The 18,678-nt window shown below is 36.8% G+C and overlaps 1 protein-coding gene across 1 annotated transcript in view; it reads right to left on the bottom strand.

The window, feature by feature from the left end:
* Nucleotides 1–18,678, bottom strand: part of EIF2B3 (eukaryotic translation initiation factor 2B subunit gamma) — a 109,045-nt gene that overhangs the window by 12,784 nt on the left and 77,583 nt on the right. The gene's annotated exons all lie outside the window — the stretch shown is intronic.

Genomic DNA, 18,678 nt, shown 5'->3' with positions numbered 1-18,678 from the left:
AAAAGCTGCACATAATATGCCAGTATTTCCATAGGTAAAAGGGAAAAAAAAGAATTTTCATTCAACTGAGATAAACATTTTAAAGAACTAAAAAGAAAAACATAAAAACCACAAATAGAAAAAAAATCCCACTAAAAATAATAGATTTAAAATAACGTAAAGCAAAAGAAAAATACAAGAAAATACTAAAACTACCTCCCCCCCCAAAACCCTAATGCTACAGGGACTTTTGGAAGACATGTACTGAAAATATGGTGCAAGAATTCCAATAAAAGTGCTATGGAAGTAAAACATTTTTCTTCTTCTCAATGGAGATTGGCCACAGCCGTCTCAAAAATTTGGCAATAAAAAATATCTAAAGTTACTCCTTAATTACACATTTCTGGTGCATGAGTTTTTTAATATCAACATTTGGATGTGACTGGCAAAACTAACCCTGATCAATCTGCAAATGAGTTTGAAATAATTGTGAAAGGGCTTGTAATATAATAACGTCTCCATCTTTTTTTAAACATTGAACCTATGGAACTTTTAAGAAAATATCTGAAAAGTTAACGTTGTGTGACTTTCAGTTTGTTTTATAAAAACATACAGATCATTCTTCTGTTAGGAATTGCTAGAATACAAAAAAAACTACAACTGCACACATTAGTTGGAGTTGAAAGAATCAGTGAAAGCACAATCCTCATTTTGGAAGCTAGCAAAACCAGACTGACTACAGGATGATGGAAGCATACCAGGGCTGGAAACAGTTTAGAGTTCAATCTCTATATGCAGGATTTCAGGCACACATTGATAATTCTAGCTCCCACTATGGCCCTGCCACACAACAGAGCAATTTGGCTAGTATTTACCACAGGAGTAGAAAACAAATTGAAGAAGTACAGCACATTTTGTGGGTGTTCCTTCCACTCACTGACAGCTGTAATACAGCCATTTGGAAATTACTTGCAAATGCCTTTTTGTGCACATTTTGAAAATCAAACCCTAAAGACTGCCAACAGAAGAACTGTATGTTTGTTGAATTTCAACCTCCTTTCTGTCCTTCCCTACCATCCAGGGTAAAGAGCTGGAAATAAACTTATATTCTTATATAGCAAGCACCTTATATTGTGGCCTCCTAATTTTCAATTCTGAGCATTGCAACTCTATAAAATTAGAAATATTAAATTTTATTAGCCCTTGTAACTGCTTTAATAGCAGCCATCTGTACAATAACATATTTGAAGGAGTCATTTCTAAGGGAAACAGAAACCATGATTTTAGAATTTTCAGCACTGAAAGGCATCCCGCATCACAAAGTTGCAAAAGATTTAAGAGTTTATGTTTTGGGCAACATAAAGTCCTGCTGTGCTCCCTCACTGTGGCAGCAGGGGCTGCTCCTGGAAGGGATAAGCAGAGAATGCCAGGAGTGTATGCCAAGAGTATCTATTCCTAGCAGGGTCACCCAAGGTGTAAAGGTCACCCCCCTTGCCCAGCTAAAGCAAACAGGCACCTATACTGGGCAGCAGTAATATAGGAAGATGCTGGAGATGGATGTTCACGTCAGTGACAATGGCAAAGGCATCAATTCATGCTGCCTGAGAGCAGGGAATGGTAAACCACTCCTGTATTTTTATCAAGAAAACTACAGGGATAAAAAAAAATAATAAAATGATGATACAGTATAGTGCCAGATGATGGGCCCCTCAGGTTAGAAGACACTCAACATGCTATTGAGGGAGAGCTGAGGATCTTTCAGAGTACTAATGGTAGTTATGATGTGGCTAGATTAAAGCCTTCAGGATGTCTAGTTGCTGATGTTGCCATGCAGCTGCAAAGACAGATTTAGAGCTGGAACTTGGAATATAAGGATCATGAACATGGGAAAGCTCAACACAGTGAAATGTGAAATGAATCGACTACATGTTGACATCTTAAGCATCAGCAAATTGAAATGGACTGGAATTGGGTACTTTTAGTCAGAAGATCATATACAGAACATGTAAAACAAAGAAGATTTGGTATTACTTATTGCTTTCATAGTCAGAAAGGCTATAGCAAAGGCAATACCTAAGTACATTTCAGTCAATGATCAAATAGTAGCGATTAGATTTCGTAGATAGCCATTTAATATGACTATTATTCAACCACTGATGCAGAAGACGAAAAGGCTGATGAGTTCTATGATCAAGTTCAATCTAAAACTGACAGAACATGCAAGCAAGATGTTGAGCTTGTGATTGGAGAATGGAATGCCGAAGTTGGAAACAGTGAGGAGGAAAACATACTGCAGCTGGATTGTATGACCTAGGAAACAGAAATGAAGCAGGAGGATGACTTATCAGTTTCTGCCAATTCAATCTTCAAACAGTCTTCAAACAACCAAAATGACGTCTATATACATGGACATTACCACATGGAGCACAGAGCACAGAATCAAATTGACTACATTATTGGTACAAGGCAGTTGAACAGCTCATTTATAACTGGAGTTGTGGCTGAGGCTGACTGTGGAGCAGACTGCAAACTGTTCAAGTACAAGTTCCATCAAGCTAAAGTGGAAGAACAAAGCCAACCAGTTTTCACAATATGATTTTGAGCACACCCCCACATATATCCAGGGTCACTTCCTCATGAGATGGGCAGTGTCCAAATTTGAAATATAAATAAATAAATAAAATAAATCCAACATTTTCAAGGACAACATCAGGAATCACTTTGAAGTCCTGAACCTCATTGATAGGGAACCAGAAGAACTGTGGAATGAAATCAAATAAGTTAAGGATCAATGTGAAAAGATACTGCCAGACTGGAAATGGAAAACACCAAATTGGTTGTCAGAACAAATGCTGGAGACTGGCAAGAAAAGAAGAGAAGCTTAACCAAGAAAGACACAAATCTCAGGAAGAACTTAACAAAGAATTTCAGAGAGTTGTTTAGAAGAGACATGAAGCAGTATTATAATAGCATAGCAACTGACGCAAAGAAGATCAAACAAAGATGCAAGGAGTATACTGAAATTCTGTACAGTACAGAAGTTGACATGCAAGACATCCTAGAAAATATTCCCTCTTCACAAAAACCTCTAGTACTGGCAGATGAAGTTATATCAGTACTCTGGTCATTACCAAATCAGAAGGTTACAGGAACTGATGGAATTTCTACAGAAATATCTCAAGCAACATCAGAAGAATAAATAAATGTTTTAACCAACCTATGCTAGCAAATCTGGAGAATGACACAGTGGCCAAGAGATTGAAAGAGGGCTATATACCAATACCAAGGAAAGGAAAGTTAATAGCTGTCATACCATATCCTTAATTTTACATGCTAGCAAATAATGCTGAGGATCATTGAATACAGATTGGTGGCCTACATGGAAAGGGAAATGCCACTATGTCCAAGCTGGTTTTAGAAAAGGGCAATGAGCAAGAGACATTATTGCTGATGCATGTTGGGTAATTGAGAAAGCAAAAGAATACCATTATAGAAAGGCCTCGAGGTGTGGAATGTTCTTAGGAAAATGGGAATCCCAGGCCATTTTATGGTCCTTAAGGAAACATGAAGCCATGCTTTATGGAATCAAAAACTGGACTTCTGCCTTTTAGAACAATCATCAACAATAAAGGAATCATAGTCAAGAAACATACCATAGACTAACACTTAGTAGGATAGCATTAAAGGTATTGGAAAAGATATTCAGATTCTGTGACATGTCTATACCTACAGAGATCAAAATCATGTAAGTAATAGTTTTCCCTGTGACATTATGGAATTAAAAGTTGGACTTTCAAGCAGCAGAATAGAAAGAGAATTGACACTTTTGAAGTTTATTAGAAAAGACTATAATTAAGAAATCCAAGAAATGGATCACAGAACAAATGAATCCAGATTCTCTGAAAGGGCAGGTAGGTGACAGATCTTCCTGGAGAAGGTCTATTTATGTGGTTGCTAGGAGTTGACACAGACCTGATAGCTAATAGTCAATAAATAAAATTGCAAAATTGAAAGAAGACACAACCACATATAGGTTTCCACTTACGCAAGGGAGCCTTCCCTGCAGTAAGATGACTAATAGCAGTGAATATGTGTAGCTCAGGGTTGAACTGTGGAGTCCTTGGGGTTCTCTGAGCTTGGTTCTTTTCTTGCAAACATTTCATTCCTCGGCTAGGTAACATCTTCAGTGCTAAAATGGGATGGGTTTTGCTCTCTATTTATGGGCTGTGGCCTGCCTTGCCAGTGCTGGTAAGGGTGGGGTTTTTGTTTTGCTTCTCTGGTAGTTCTTTGATTAGCATATGTTTGCTGCTGGTAGCTAAGAACTACCAGAGGAGCAAACCAAAACTCCCACCTTTACCAGCACTGGCAAGGCAGGGCACAGCACATAAATAGAGAGCAAACCCCATCCCATTTTAGCACTGAAGATGTTACCTAGCTGGATAATGAAACGTTTGCAAGAAAAGAACCAAGCTCAGAGAACCCCAAGGACTCCACAGTAAGATTACTATATGCTCAACAGTGGAAAGGTTCAACATTAGCCACAATGGAGGAATGGTTGGTGAATAAGATGGAATTTGTAGAGATGGCTAAATTGACTTCCCTGATTAGAGAAAAGACAACATCTACATTTATAGCTGACTGGAAACCCCTTATAGACTTTTTGGATAAAACAGAAAAAAATGCACTTATGACTTGTGGTTTTGATGATTAGAAAAAAATTAGATAATAGACAAAAGCAAGCTTTTTTTTTTTGTAACCCTAGAGTAAGAGATACCTTTTAACCATACTTTTATTTGCTGCAAAGAAAATTGGAAGCTTCTATTTCTATTTCTTTTTCTCTTTTCTTTCTGCACCGTTGTCCTTTTCTTTTTCTCTTTTCTTTTTTTACTCTGTATTAGTTTTTGTTAGTTTTTATTTGTGCTTTAAAACTTTTAATTAATTAATTAATATATATATATAAAAATAAAACAAAAACAGAAACAAGGGCACCTTCCCACCTCTTCTTTGTTTCAACCTTCCAAACCTGAAAGTTAAGTGATAGCATCATATGGGAATTGGCAAAAGTTTGAGAATATCCCCATCCATCACATGAACAAAAACATCTTCTCCTGTGGCAAGAGGCTTTTTATAGTTAGCATATACTTAATTTTTTTACTAAGCTATTCTTATATCATTAGAAGTTTGGAATATGATTAAGTATATGTTACTGAATTTATCTTTCATCATATTTTAATCAACTATTTAAAATGATACTTATATACCTTCCACATAGGTAAAACAGGTTCCTCAGCCTAGTACCCTCTAGATGTGCTTGGGCATAACTCCATAATTCCTATCCAGCATGGCTCCCTCAGAATTATGGAAATTATAGTCCCAATTTACATCCATATTGAAGTAAAATATGAATTCTAAAATTTCAGTATGAAAATTTATATTTGAAAAAGAGGAGGGGAGAACATTCAGCAATAATGCACTTGTATTTTCAGCCCAGAGCTTCTCTCAGTTGAGAAATGGACCCCCCAAAAAGGAAGTACTTTAACCAATTATGAAAAATTAATTATAATTATGAAGATTTCTTTTTTGAATATGATTTTTATCGAAACTTTTAAAAAAGAAAAAAACTAATACAAACTAATATAAAGTAAGGAATAAAAAAGAAAAAGAAAGAAATCAAAGAAAAAGCAGAAAGTGTAAGAAAAGAAAAAAAGTTGAAGAAAAATAGAAAAGAAAGAAAAAAGATACAAAGAAGTGGCTTCCGATATTCTTCACAGCAGTTATAAGTATGTAATTATGAAGATTCCAAATATGTTTTATTTAAAATGTATTGTCAGTTGTTACTTGCTATTTACAAATATGGAATTAATTTTAAAATGAAATGGGAAAATGTTTGGCAAAACAAAGAGTCTGACTGGGATGAAAGCCTTATTAAATGTTTGGATAATTTTATTAACATTACTATGCAAGAGACAGCTGTTTTACTTGATCTTTTATGCTTGATATGTGATCTATTACAAATGGAATACAATATATGATAATATAATACTAATAATATACATATTATACACGTTATAGTATTCTCTTTTGGGCTAAGCAGAAGTATGCAAAGAGCAGAAAAGCAATAAGAAATAACAAGTAAAAGAAATTAAGGCATAGGATAAGAGGAAAAAAAAGGAAATATAGCTAAATATTGTTTGCACTAATATAATTCACTATCTCTCTCCATATTTTATCGATCTACATTTTCCTCTTGACCCATTCACTCTTCCATTGTATATAGATAGTCCCCAGTTTAAGAACGAGTTCCGTTCCCAAGGTTTGTCCTGAAGTTGAATTTGTATGTAAGCTGGAACAGTATTATTGATTAATACTGTATAAGTAGTATTGTGTAATGAACTCGAACCATTGTGTATTTAACTTGAATCACTGTGTATTTAACTCAAATGTTACTACAATAGGCTCCGTTCTTAACTATGGGTCATCCTTAAACCAGGAGATCGAAACCTGGGGACTACCTGTATTTATTCCCAATCAAATTGCGGAATAAATATAGGTCTCTCTACATGACCAAGCTATCTCAACATACTTCTTATATATTGGTCTCTCATGTTTGAATTCAATCCACATTAATTCATTACCATTCATTCCTGGCTTGTCTCTTCTTGGTGTAGCACTTCTTAAGTACTCTTATTCCCACTGCATCCAATTTCCTTTTATAACATACCCAACTCTCACTTCCATATAAGAAAGTGGGTAGAAACGTAACTCCTATACACAGTCAATTTTGCTTTTTGACAAACATTTCATCCCATCTTTACTAAATATTCTATCATGGTACACAATTAATTGACTTGCTTTAAATTTTTTTTGCCATGTTTGTAATCATTCAGTGTTTTCTTTGTCAAACACAACTTGACCTCTGATATATTAATTTTCAGATCCATGCACCTTGCTGTAACATATAATCTAACATGCACTGCAAATCATCCAGGTTCTTAGCCAACATGGCATTGCCTGCATATAAAGGTAAATGCATATTCATATCCCCAACTAACATAACTCTAATGTCATCACAAGTGTTCCTTGTACATTTATTCATAAATACATTAAACAATCAAGGGGACACTATACATCTTTGCCTTTTTCCTTTTTTAATGTTGAATCATTAGCTAAGCATTCAACTTATTCTCATGCATGCTTTGTTCCATCGTATACTCAGGAACCAAACTTCAACTCGGTATGCTCACAAAACATTCCTATTTTCTCACACTCATATATTTCTCAATTACTTGTTGAGAAAAAAAAAATTGCATATTCCCTGCCCAACATAAAGCTTCATTGAAGTTCACAAATTTTGCTTTTTCACTTGCATCTTTCAGTCAGAATTCTGCCATACACACTTAACAAACTAATTCCCCTGTATTTTTGTATTTCTTTCATTACCTTTTCTTTGTGTAGGCAATAACGGTATTCTTCCAGTCATCAGGCATGGCTGCAGTCTTCACACACTTGTTAAACAAGTCACAGTCACTCCATAAGCAAATCGCATCTATATTTTAATCTTTTTCCAGGTGCAGAGCCTATTCCTGCAATCTTGCCATTTTCTAACATTCACATAGCACTGATGTCTTCCTGTTCATCATTTCTTTCTTGGGCCCTAACATTTCTAGCATTTATTTCCATTCCACTGTTTGACATATATCTATAATTCCCATACAAAAATATCCCTTCCAGCATTTTTCACTTCTGTTTCATCTCAAATCCTTTCATTGCTTTTATTTTTAATTCTATTCATTCTATTGGAGGCTCCTAATTTAGCCCTTTTCACCCACTTCCAAAACAATTGTTTATTTCCATCCAAATTGCTTTGCATTTTCTCTGTCTCTTTTAACTTAACCATTCCTTGCTCTCTCTTACATTCTTTGCAACTCTTTCTCTATATACGCATATACAGTACAGTATCTTCCTCTCATCTGCATTTTTTGCATTCATTCTCTTATATGCATATTTTCCTCATTCCCAGTCTCTTTCATTTCATCATTTCTTCAAACACACTTTTCCATGGTATCCACTAGCACAGCTCTATATACTTTTGTGGCATTCTGTAACACAATACTTTTCACTCTGTTCCAAGCAACAACACATTGTTTTTCCTTATGTCCAATTTCTGTTAATTCTACCTTCTGATACATTTTCATATGGGACTCATACTTTCTTTTTCTGCAGTCTTTCTACTTCCATTCTAGTTTCTTTCACATCTCCCTTTTCTTCCTTGTCTGTATGTTCCCCAAGATTCACTCTTGACACTGCCAAATAATCTGCAATGTTCAGAACCTCTAATTTCTCTTGTATCCTTCACTAATTCTCTCAATCTTTCATTTAGAAACTCTAGAATGTTTTTTAATTCATTCCTTTTCATGTACACGTGTGCATAGACGTAAGTTCTTAAACTATGTATTCAACACAAATAAATTGTCTTTTTAAGCACATCCTCACCAGTTATCATTCTCATTCATTCTTGGGTATCTGAATGGTTCAAATGGTCCATTTGCTTTTCCTGTACTCTCTCTCGTCTTGTTTCCAGCATCCATACTAACAGAATAAATTTTCCCAGGAATTTATTCATTGAAAGTGTTGTGCAACTTTTTCCAGAATTTATCTCTGGTTCTTCCAGATGTCACTTGTACTGTGATCTTTTGTATATGCAGTGGAAGTATTCTAACTTTACAACATACTGGCTTGTATTCAACAGTTTCTACTGATCTACACAACTGATAATGTCCTTGTACTACATTTCTTTTCTTCTGTGCAGTTCCTAGGTACCCTCCCAATATGATCCTGAAAATGGGGGCAATATAGACCTGATTTGGGAGTATGTATAAATGAGCTAGACAGGAAGGAGAGGAAGTTCCATCCTGTGAGCCAAAGTATGATAAATACTTTGTAGTTCATTTGTTTTACTTTTGTTGAAGCAGGTCTACAAATAAAGGATTGTGCAAAAACATGCTTTCATTTATCAAATAGTATGCTGCAGCTGCCAAAAGAGCCAATGCAGTTTGGGCTGCATCAACAGAATTATAGTGTCAGGATCGCAGGAAGTGATAGTACTACTCTATGCCACACTGGTAAGACCACAGCTGGAATACTGTACCAAGTTTTGGTCACCAGTCCTGGTCACCACAATACAAAAAAAATGCTGAAGAATTAGAAAGAATCCAGAGAAGAGTGGCAAAGATGGTAAGGGGCTTAGAGACTAAATCCTACAAAGAGTGGTTAAAGGAACTGGGTATGTTTAGCCTAAAGAAGAGAAAGCGAAGGGGAGACATGATAGCAGTCTTCCAATATATGAAGGAATATAATAGGACAGAGGGTGGGTTTGTTCCCCATAGCACCTGAAGGTAAAACAAGAAGCAGTCAATCAATGCTCTACAGAGATCCAAAGTTGAAATAAAGAGGAGTTTCCTGGCTGTAAGAGCTATTACGCCTCCTGAAGTCATGGGTACGCTGTCACTGGAGGCTTTTCAAGAAAAGACTGAATGGTCATTTGCCTGGGATGGTCTGAGAATTCCTGCCCTGGGCAGGGGGCTGAACCAGAAGACTTCCAAGATCCTTTCCAACCCTATGATTCTATAATTTTTAATTAAAAATGTAGGCATAAACCTTAACATATATGTATATAATTTGTAAAACATTTGTTCAATGTTTTTAATTTTTAAGAATGGAAAAGTTCACTTATTTTAAATTTGCTTCGTAAGAGAGAATTTAACCCAGTTTTGGGTTACTAGCAAAAGCACAGTTAGCATATTGTTCAGATATGATAAAGAGAAAGAGGGCTTGGCTTCTCTTTAACAGAGGGTGCATGAGAAATGATGACCAAGAAGACATATGGGAAGGTGGTAGATTTAAGGCTTTAAAGCACAGACCACCTAACAAGATAACTCTGAAATGCTTCTAATTTCAGTAAGGTCGCAACTTGCACCTCCCTTCCATTGTAAACAACTAATCCCAGCAGAAAACAACAGAGAGTAAAATGTATACTCATTCTGCAGCATTCCAGACCCTGCTTTATCTTTTATTTATTTTTCTAAGAGGTCAGAGATTGTTGGGGGGGGGAAGGAAGCCAAAGACACAGGCCATCTCTTGTGTGGCCTTAAAGGAAGCTGTTTTAAAGGCAACGTCCAAGAACACACAATCTGGAGTTTTTATAGCAGAGCAATTCCAGGCTGCATTCTCTCCTCCCCCCCCCCACCCCACTTTTGTGGTAAAGCTACACAGCTTTAAACCAAAGGACAGGGTGGTCGATTGCTTCGGAAAGAAATGTAAAGAGTTGGGAAATAATTCCTTTTCCTGTTGAAACTATAAATAAGAAAAGCTGATTTACACAGTGCCAGGACTGCTGACTTTCAGAGTTTGCTATCTGTCTATAAATCAAGTGTGTTGAGCGAAGTTAACTCTATACAGAGAGGGAGAGAGAGAGAGAGAGAGAGAGAGAGAGAGAATGAGAGAGAGAGAGGGGGAACCTCTTTCACCTAAAATACTGAGAGTACTGAGCAACTGTAGTCTTGCATTCTCTTTAGTCCCAGAAAATAGAAATGGATGAAGACAAACACATTGGAAAAGAGTGCAGAATGATCAGGGAGGGAGGCTGAAAATCTGCACTGTTCGCATACAAGAAACAGACTGCAGCAATCCAAAGACAGCCCATAATTAGGGGTTACATACCAATTATTTAGGACTCATTGATTAAAGTAATGAACAGCCATGCAAGCAAAGGAGCTTAGATGATTGAGGTCGAGACCTCCACCAGAATCACAGCCCTAGACGTGTCTACAGAGAAAGATATGGGTGACAAATACTTGCCTTGCAGCCAGTCTGCAGATATCAAGAAGTAGCACACATCTGCTACTCTATCTGGGTATTTAAATGCCAATCTGGCATATATTAACCAACTCTAGCTGCACTTTGCAGGAAGCGTATTCTGGTCCAACTACTTGTGGCTGGCTGTGTGGTAAAGCATTTGCCTAGGAAAGGCAAAGGGGAGTGGGGCTAACTATGATTTGTAAAACTGAATCTTCCTGGTTGGATATCCTATGTGAAATTGTTGTCAGTTCCATGTTTGGAATCTGAGACAGCCTAGAGATCTTGTATGAGATCTCTCGTAGATTTTTTTGGTTGACCTGTCCCAGAGCTGCTGCTATTATCTTCTGTTTCTATAACTTTATCACTGCTTATATTGGAAAGGAATGAACACTTCTGCAGTGCTACTCTATCTAAAACATATTATGCAAAATAAGGAACAGTTTTGGAGCAATGGGAGGGGTAATAAACAGAAATGACTCAATTTTTTTCAAGATGGAATTTGGTCTTTTGGTAGGATAACAGGAAGACATAGTATCACAAAAAGCAACACATTTCACTCAGTGGGCATTTCCATGAGGTCACAGGGCACCATGCCATGGTTCTGGGTGGTCTGCTCACTTGGGTGTTCCATAATGCCGAAGGACACTTAAGGTGTCAGTGAGCGACATTCTCTATTAGTATAATGCAGTGCAGAACTCATCCTGGAGCTCCAGAAGCATAGCTGTCCAGGCCCAATGCCAAAGCAAGCATCTTGCTGGCTGTTTTTTGTCGGTCTCTGGCAAGAGCTATGGGATTTAAATATAAATCTTACATGGAGAATATTTTCTGTATTTGGGCCCTTTTTAAATAGCAACCAACTTCCACAAAGACTATGGAACACACCTCCATATTCATGTGACTCCAGAACTGTTTCTCAGAATGGCCGATTACAGAATTGTGAGAATAAAATTAATACCTTTGTTTCACAGAGTTTCAACTAATTCTTCTTTATATTAATTCTGAAATACGTTGCTTAGCGCACATCGCCTAAATTATGGGAAACTGTTCTTTTATAGGGCTCGTGGCCCTATATGCTGGGATAAATGTGGCATGCTTCAGCATAGCTAATATGAGAGGTATTCAGCAAGTCCTATGAAAGGAGGATACTATCTCAAGAGTATAATATAAAGTATTTATTTGATCATCTCCACATGAGTGCCACATTTGCAGTTTTGCAAACTATGAAGTTGGAAGCAAGTCTCTTTTCTCCTGAGGGAATGTCCTGTAAAATCCATGTTATGAAGGTACAGTACACAAATATCACCTTGGAGCAGGCTTGCTCTGTTGCATGCATTATACAAAATGGGGAGTGAGAAAAAGGTTTTGTGCTATAGCCCTATGATTCCCAATACCACCATGGGTTTAATTAGAATTTTCTTCAGCTCATTCCTATCTCTGTACATCAGGCACTATTGAGGAAACCACCTAAAACTTCATGATCAATCTTCAGCTAGCATCTAGATCTATTACTTTGCTTCTCTTTCTTTTTAACTTCCCCTTGTACATATTCTCACAAAAAAATAGCATTAAATTGGAGACATGTGGTAGGTGGCAGCAGGGTTTAACTAGACACATGTGCTCTCCCTCTTTCATAATCCTGCTGCCTGAACAAGAGTGAATGCCTTCATGTCATTTGGTAAGGCAAGTTCACCTGGCATGTGCACAAACTGCTCATGTTTTAGAGCCCAGATTTAACAGGTTCACCAATAAATTCCGTATTTTTTATATTTCTACTCCACATTTCTATACTATTTGTATTCCAAATAGCTTACAAACTATAAGACAGCAACAGTGTTCTAAAACAATTCACAATAATTTCAGCAGCAATAACATCTCTAGACAATATCAAGAACTATTGAAATAATAACATTATGTACTCATTATCTAAGGTTATTCAAAAAGTAAGCAGCAGGGAGACCAAGTGTACTGTTCTTAAGTGACTGTAACAGATTCTGTAAGTCAATTCAACTAAGTTGTATACAAATATTGTAGTTATTCCTCCCCATTTCTTTCAACCCCCCCCCCCAATTATTATCCATACACTACCTTGTGTGACTACTGTGTTTCTCACCTCACTAATCATTTGGTATTCATAGCAGCCTTTCCAAGATGGAAAGTGATGTGACAGCTTTACTCCAAACCTGATTTGCGGCTGGAAAATAATAGACGTATATGATACTACTAGAAACAAATGGTAGTTGAAAACAGGCTGGTCACTCCTATTAGAATTCTCACTCTTTCACTGCAGTTGATCTGAGAGAACCTTCCTATGGATTATGACATTAGGATCCTCTGATACAGATATCAAAATGTCTGTTTATATTGGTCTTCCATCCCCAAACTTATCCCCAAGAAACCTTGCACAAATCCTTCTATTCTATGTGATTAAATGGTCCAGTTGTGAACCTTACTTTAAGTTCTGTTTTAACACAGACCAAGGCTTAAAGCCACTTGAGTCCTCCCTGTCTTTGAACATGTTTATTTAATATACTTCAATATTACTTTCCATGTAATAATTTCAAAACTATTTACAAAATAAACACTTTAACTCATTCTTGAATTATTCAACTAAATACTCATGTAGGCAATGGCAATTTACCAAATGTCTAAAGCAGCATTGTTCAACGTGGTGTGAACTGGCAATGAACAGCAACTATTGCCATCATTCCCAATCAGTATGGCTTTCTAACACATCTGAATGGCACAAGTTGAAGGCTTGTCTAAATTATAAAAAGTGTCCTCTTATAAATGAATAACAGCCTCTAGCCCATTGTATATTATATCCTACTTGTAAAGCCCTGCCACAAACAATGCCATACATCAGGAAGAACTTACTTATTTTTCTTGGTGATTTGAACTGCTACGTTGCTCTCCTTCCAAATCAAGAAAATATAAGCCAGCTGTCCTTCTCAAAGACAGTCCAACAGTAATATCTTGCCTTATGTTGGTGGGGAGAAAATTGAATTAAGGAGATCATGGAGTGCCTAGCTCACACATTTAGTAACATGTTTTGTGTGTGTGTATCTTTGAGATATTTCTACACGCAACAAACTGGAGTCCAATATGGATTCTCTGGGCTACAGAGAAATCTATATTAAGAGAGATTACCATATCACCATTAAAAGTTGGATCAGAAAGCATTTTGTTGATTTGATTTTATCTGTTTTTATATTTAACACAATGGACTATTCACACAGACTCAGAAGCAACATTTTCTATGCAACTTAACAAGTTTCAATTCATGGCTTCTGGGAACAAAACTGAGTACATGCTCAAAATAAAGAAGAGCAATGATCTTGCCAAACATGTTTCTATTACCAATGACATCAGTTCTACTCTGATGACATCCACTGCTACTTTAAGCTTGTCATCTGGCCAGATGTGCTATGCTTGCCACAAGATACCAAGCCAACTCACTGCTGTGAGAAATGGGTTGACACTTCTAGTGAAAAGCTGTGTATTTCTACTCATGTTATAGTAGCAAACTGAATACATTAAAGTGAAGTTTTTAAAAAGGTAATATTATAAATAGAGCACCATGGCAAGTAGCAACACAATCTCTTTTCAAGGAGTTGACTCAGCATGTGATTAAACATCTAGACACTCATTAAACTACATACTGATGATTTGTCAATTGAATATCCTGGAGGGGTTTTTCCCTACATTCCATTTACATGTCAAAAATTGGTAAGATTTTGATGTTTGTTTCACTGCTTCTTTTAACTCAAACAAAACATAAAACTGGGACTACCTTAGTGCATTTGAGAAAATCACACATGAGCTAACCCATTAGTTATAGAATGTATAATAACTACAATTTACTACTTAAGCTGAACAAGCTTGGGATAATATTTCACAACCAAAACCACACTGTCTTCCTTGACTTATAGAGAATTATATCTTTATTCCTTTCCCATCCCACTCCGGAGGGAAAAATATATACTCAAAGCACTAGCACCGAGGTTACATATATTTTCCATGGGAATTAGTATATGTGTACTGGATCTCACTTATTCAGATAGATCATTAATTAGAATTCATCATAGGAAAGCTGCCATTATGCTGTTACAGCAACTGTTACAGTATAGAGAAGATTAGAATAGGAGCAAGAAACTTGCTCCTTATGGAATCTTAAGTGGTAATACTACCGGAGGGAGAATGGGCACAATATGCAGTCTTTTTTTTTTTTGAGCAGTTACTTAAAATTAATATGCTATCCTATTAGAGGTATAACAGTTCTATTTCATTTCTTTTATTGAAAAAAAAGTTGCCAAAAATAATGCTGCCAAAAATTGATGGTTTATTTCAGTAGCACAATCTGGGAGAGCACTGAAGGTCACAAGAACAGGAGAAGCAGCACATGCTGCCCGCCTACCTATGAATTAGAGAGCAAGGAAACCTGTTATATGATAGTCTCTCCTTACACCAGCATGAAGCAAGTTCTAGTAAGTGACAAATGACACCCAATGTCACTAGCGGTTAAGGTGTTGGACTAGGAATGAGGATACCAAAGTTCAAGTCTACCTCAGCCATGGAAACTCGTAGGGTGTCTTTGGGCCAGTCACTCTCTTTCAGACTAACCTATCTCACATGGCTATTATTGTGAGGAAAAATGGGAGGAGGGACGCTAGGCACACTGCCCTGAGCTCCTAAGAAAAGGTAGGATATAAACTGAATGAATGAATGAATGAAGTGATAGGCAATACTACTTTTAAAATTAAGAGTAGTAGAAACAAACTTTTACTGGTGGAGAGGAAGACGAATCATCTATGTGAATTGAGGTCAACTTTAGTGCAGAAATTCTGGTTATAAAAAAGCATCCTCTTCCTAAACAAGTCACAGGGGGACAACTTCCAGGATGGCTATTTGATGTAACTGATACCCCTTAATTTGTTACATATGAATCAAGAGGGAGCAGAAAGGAGCCAAATATAGGCAAGAGATACAAGTCAGCATTCTCTCTTCGATTTTAGAGGTCATCATTGTCTGCATGCTAAGAACTGAAATTATATAACCTCTTTCTTGCCAAGCTGCTACTAAAATAACAAAGCCAGCGCTCACTTCCTGCTAGACTGAAGGAGTCCAGATATTACTGTGCAGCATGAATAGATGCACCCAAATGGCAATCAAATGGCCTCTGCAGCTTGGTTAATGCCGTGGTTTCTTCCTGACTATACAGGCTGATGTGGCCATTTCTCATTGATCCTTGAGAATGTTACCATAGTAACAAAAATTAAAAGCATAAGATAATAATCATAATTACAAAATATAAAATGTAAAACATAAAATTAATAAAATTAATTAAGTATGTGAGAAGTTCGGTGCAGGTCAGGTCACTCTAGTAGATTCACAAAGTCTCAAGTCTAATTCTGCTTCAGAAAATTTAAGTGTTGAACACTGTTATCTTCTAAATTCTTCACTCTCTCCAAAGAGCTACTCCTCTCTTAGGTAAGTCTCAACAGAAGTATTATTTAATGTTCTTATTCCAATGGCAGAACTGATCATGTCTGAAGATGAACTGGAAACTAATCCTTATCTTTGTGGTATGGGATTCTGATTTATGGTATGTTGGCAATTAAATCTGGTAACTAGGTATTATACTCACCTAAAACCTAGTTCTGTAATCTAACGTCTTTCTTCACATCATACAAGCATGTGATTATGAGAACCAACTCATACCATCCACCACTCCTATGAAGCACCACAGCCAACTTCAAGACATGAAGAAGCAGTCAGTAAAGGTCTATATGGCTTTTTAATAATTAACTGATAAAAGAAATTGCCTGCAAAGGAAGGTAGACTCCTCACACAACAGCCATCAGTTAGTTATATAATCATTCAACTTTTTCGACTGATATAACAAAGGTATGGAACTAAAAGGACAAGCCATTGAGAAATATCTGAGGTTCTGAGACCATTTCCTATGTGAAATAGCACATGTAAAATATGTAAAAATAAAATAATCCTGTACAGTTAATCAGCATTAATCTAGGTTCCATTATTGTAAGCAGAAGATTAAAACAATTTCCCCATCCACTTTCTCCATGTTGCATACATTTTTATTTTGCTCTAACATGTCCCTATTATTAACCTTTTGTTTAAGTTAAAGGCTCCAATACAACAATGTTTCCTTATAGGGGAGTTGCTTTAGCCCTCTGACCATTTTGGTTGGACCTTTTTTGACCTTCTATTTCAGCAGATTTTTTTTTCAATGCTACAATAAATTAAACCAAGGTAGTTATGCCATAGTTCTGGAAAGTTCTGAAAAGTTACCGTGATATCGGCAATTGCATTTTTCCATAATATAGAATGTACTTTTTTCCCAAGAGCCTCATTAAAGAGTCAACGTTTTCCTGGTCAGTCAATTGTCAGCTCAAGTCTCTATGTACATATTTTTATTTATTTATTTATCACTTTATATAGCTGCCCATCTCATGTAGTGACTCTAGGCAGTGTACATACTAAAACAATACAAATAGATAAAAACCAATTAAAAATACAATCAAAATAAATTAAAAAGATTTTTAAAAATGGCAAAAAGAAAAAACATACAGAGAGTGCATTCAGTCAATCATCATGTGATCATCAGTCAATCATCTAGCAGGCTCCGCTCCATCATGGGATCCCCAGGACAGTTGACATATATATGGCTTTTTTAAAGAAATATGATTTTTTTTTCTTCTACACACATCTGTGTTAACTATTTTAATGTGCACCGTTCCACACTGATATGCATGTATCATTTAAAAATGTGTATCTTTGCTGTCCCTTTTTATTTTAATCATGCAAAATAATTTGATTTCATTAGGAAACATGGCTGTTTCACCTTGTATACATAATTCTAAAACATCTGTCCCAGTGCCTACTCTTAGTGGTCTCCACTGTGATTAATGTTCATTTATTTCTCTCTTTGCTTCCTATTCTTTAAATAGCTACCAAACTATGAGAGGACCGCCTTATTACTAAATTGCTGTATCTGTTCAGGAGCCTGGTGAGGAACAAACATTTCTTGAAAGGCCAACCAGATAATTTTATCTAGATAACATGCAATCAAAGAACTCTACAGTGTTTGTGGTAATAACTTACCTTTGCAGAATTCATTTAATATTTCTTCAGTATCTGAAGATACAGTGGTACCTCGGGTTACGAATTTAATCCGTTCCGTGACTCTGGCCGCAACCCGATTTGTTCGCAACCCGAAGCAAATTTTCCCATAAGGTTCAATGTAATTACCGTTAATCCGTTCCGGCGTCCACGGACCACGCGTCAAGGGCGGAAAAACAGCCGCGGACTATGCGGCAGGGCGGAAAAACAGCTGCGGACCGTGCGGCAGGGCAGAAAAACGGCTGCGGACCGCACGGCAGGGTGGAAAAACGGTCGCGGACCACGTGGCACGGGCGGAAAAATGGCCGCGGACCATGTGGCATGGGTGGAAAATGGCCGTGGACCACGTGTCACGGCGGAAAATGGCCGCGGATCCGGTTCGTACCCTGAGGCGGAGTTCGCAAACCAAGGTAAATTTTTGCAGCCAGAGCTGGTCGCAACCTGAAAAGTTCGTAAGCAGAGGCATTCGTAACCCAAGGTACCACTGTATTATCTTCCCACCAATGTATCCAGAATAAAGCTATTCTGCTTGTAATTTCCTGAAAGTTCCCTGAATCACATTTTAACATCATTTCTCTTGTTAGCTTCCCAATATTATATGCCAATGAAATCTTCCTGACATTAATTTAATTTACTATGCATATCAGAGCATTTTAATATTTCTCATGTAGGGCATCTGCAGGATTGAAGTCTTTCATC

Source organism: Python bivittatus, unplaced genomic scaffold (assembly GCF_059951505.1).
Source record: "Python bivittatus isolate LINGU-HERP-01145 unplaced genomic scaffold, Pbiv_v1 ctg000700_np1212, whole genome shotgun sequence".
Taxonomy (NCBI): Eukaryota; Metazoa; Chordata; class Lepidosauria; order Squamata; family Pythonidae; genus Python; species Python bivittatus.
The sequence above is the reverse complement of the archived record's forward strand: the minus strand, read 5'-3'. Positions and strand labels throughout refer to the sequence as shown.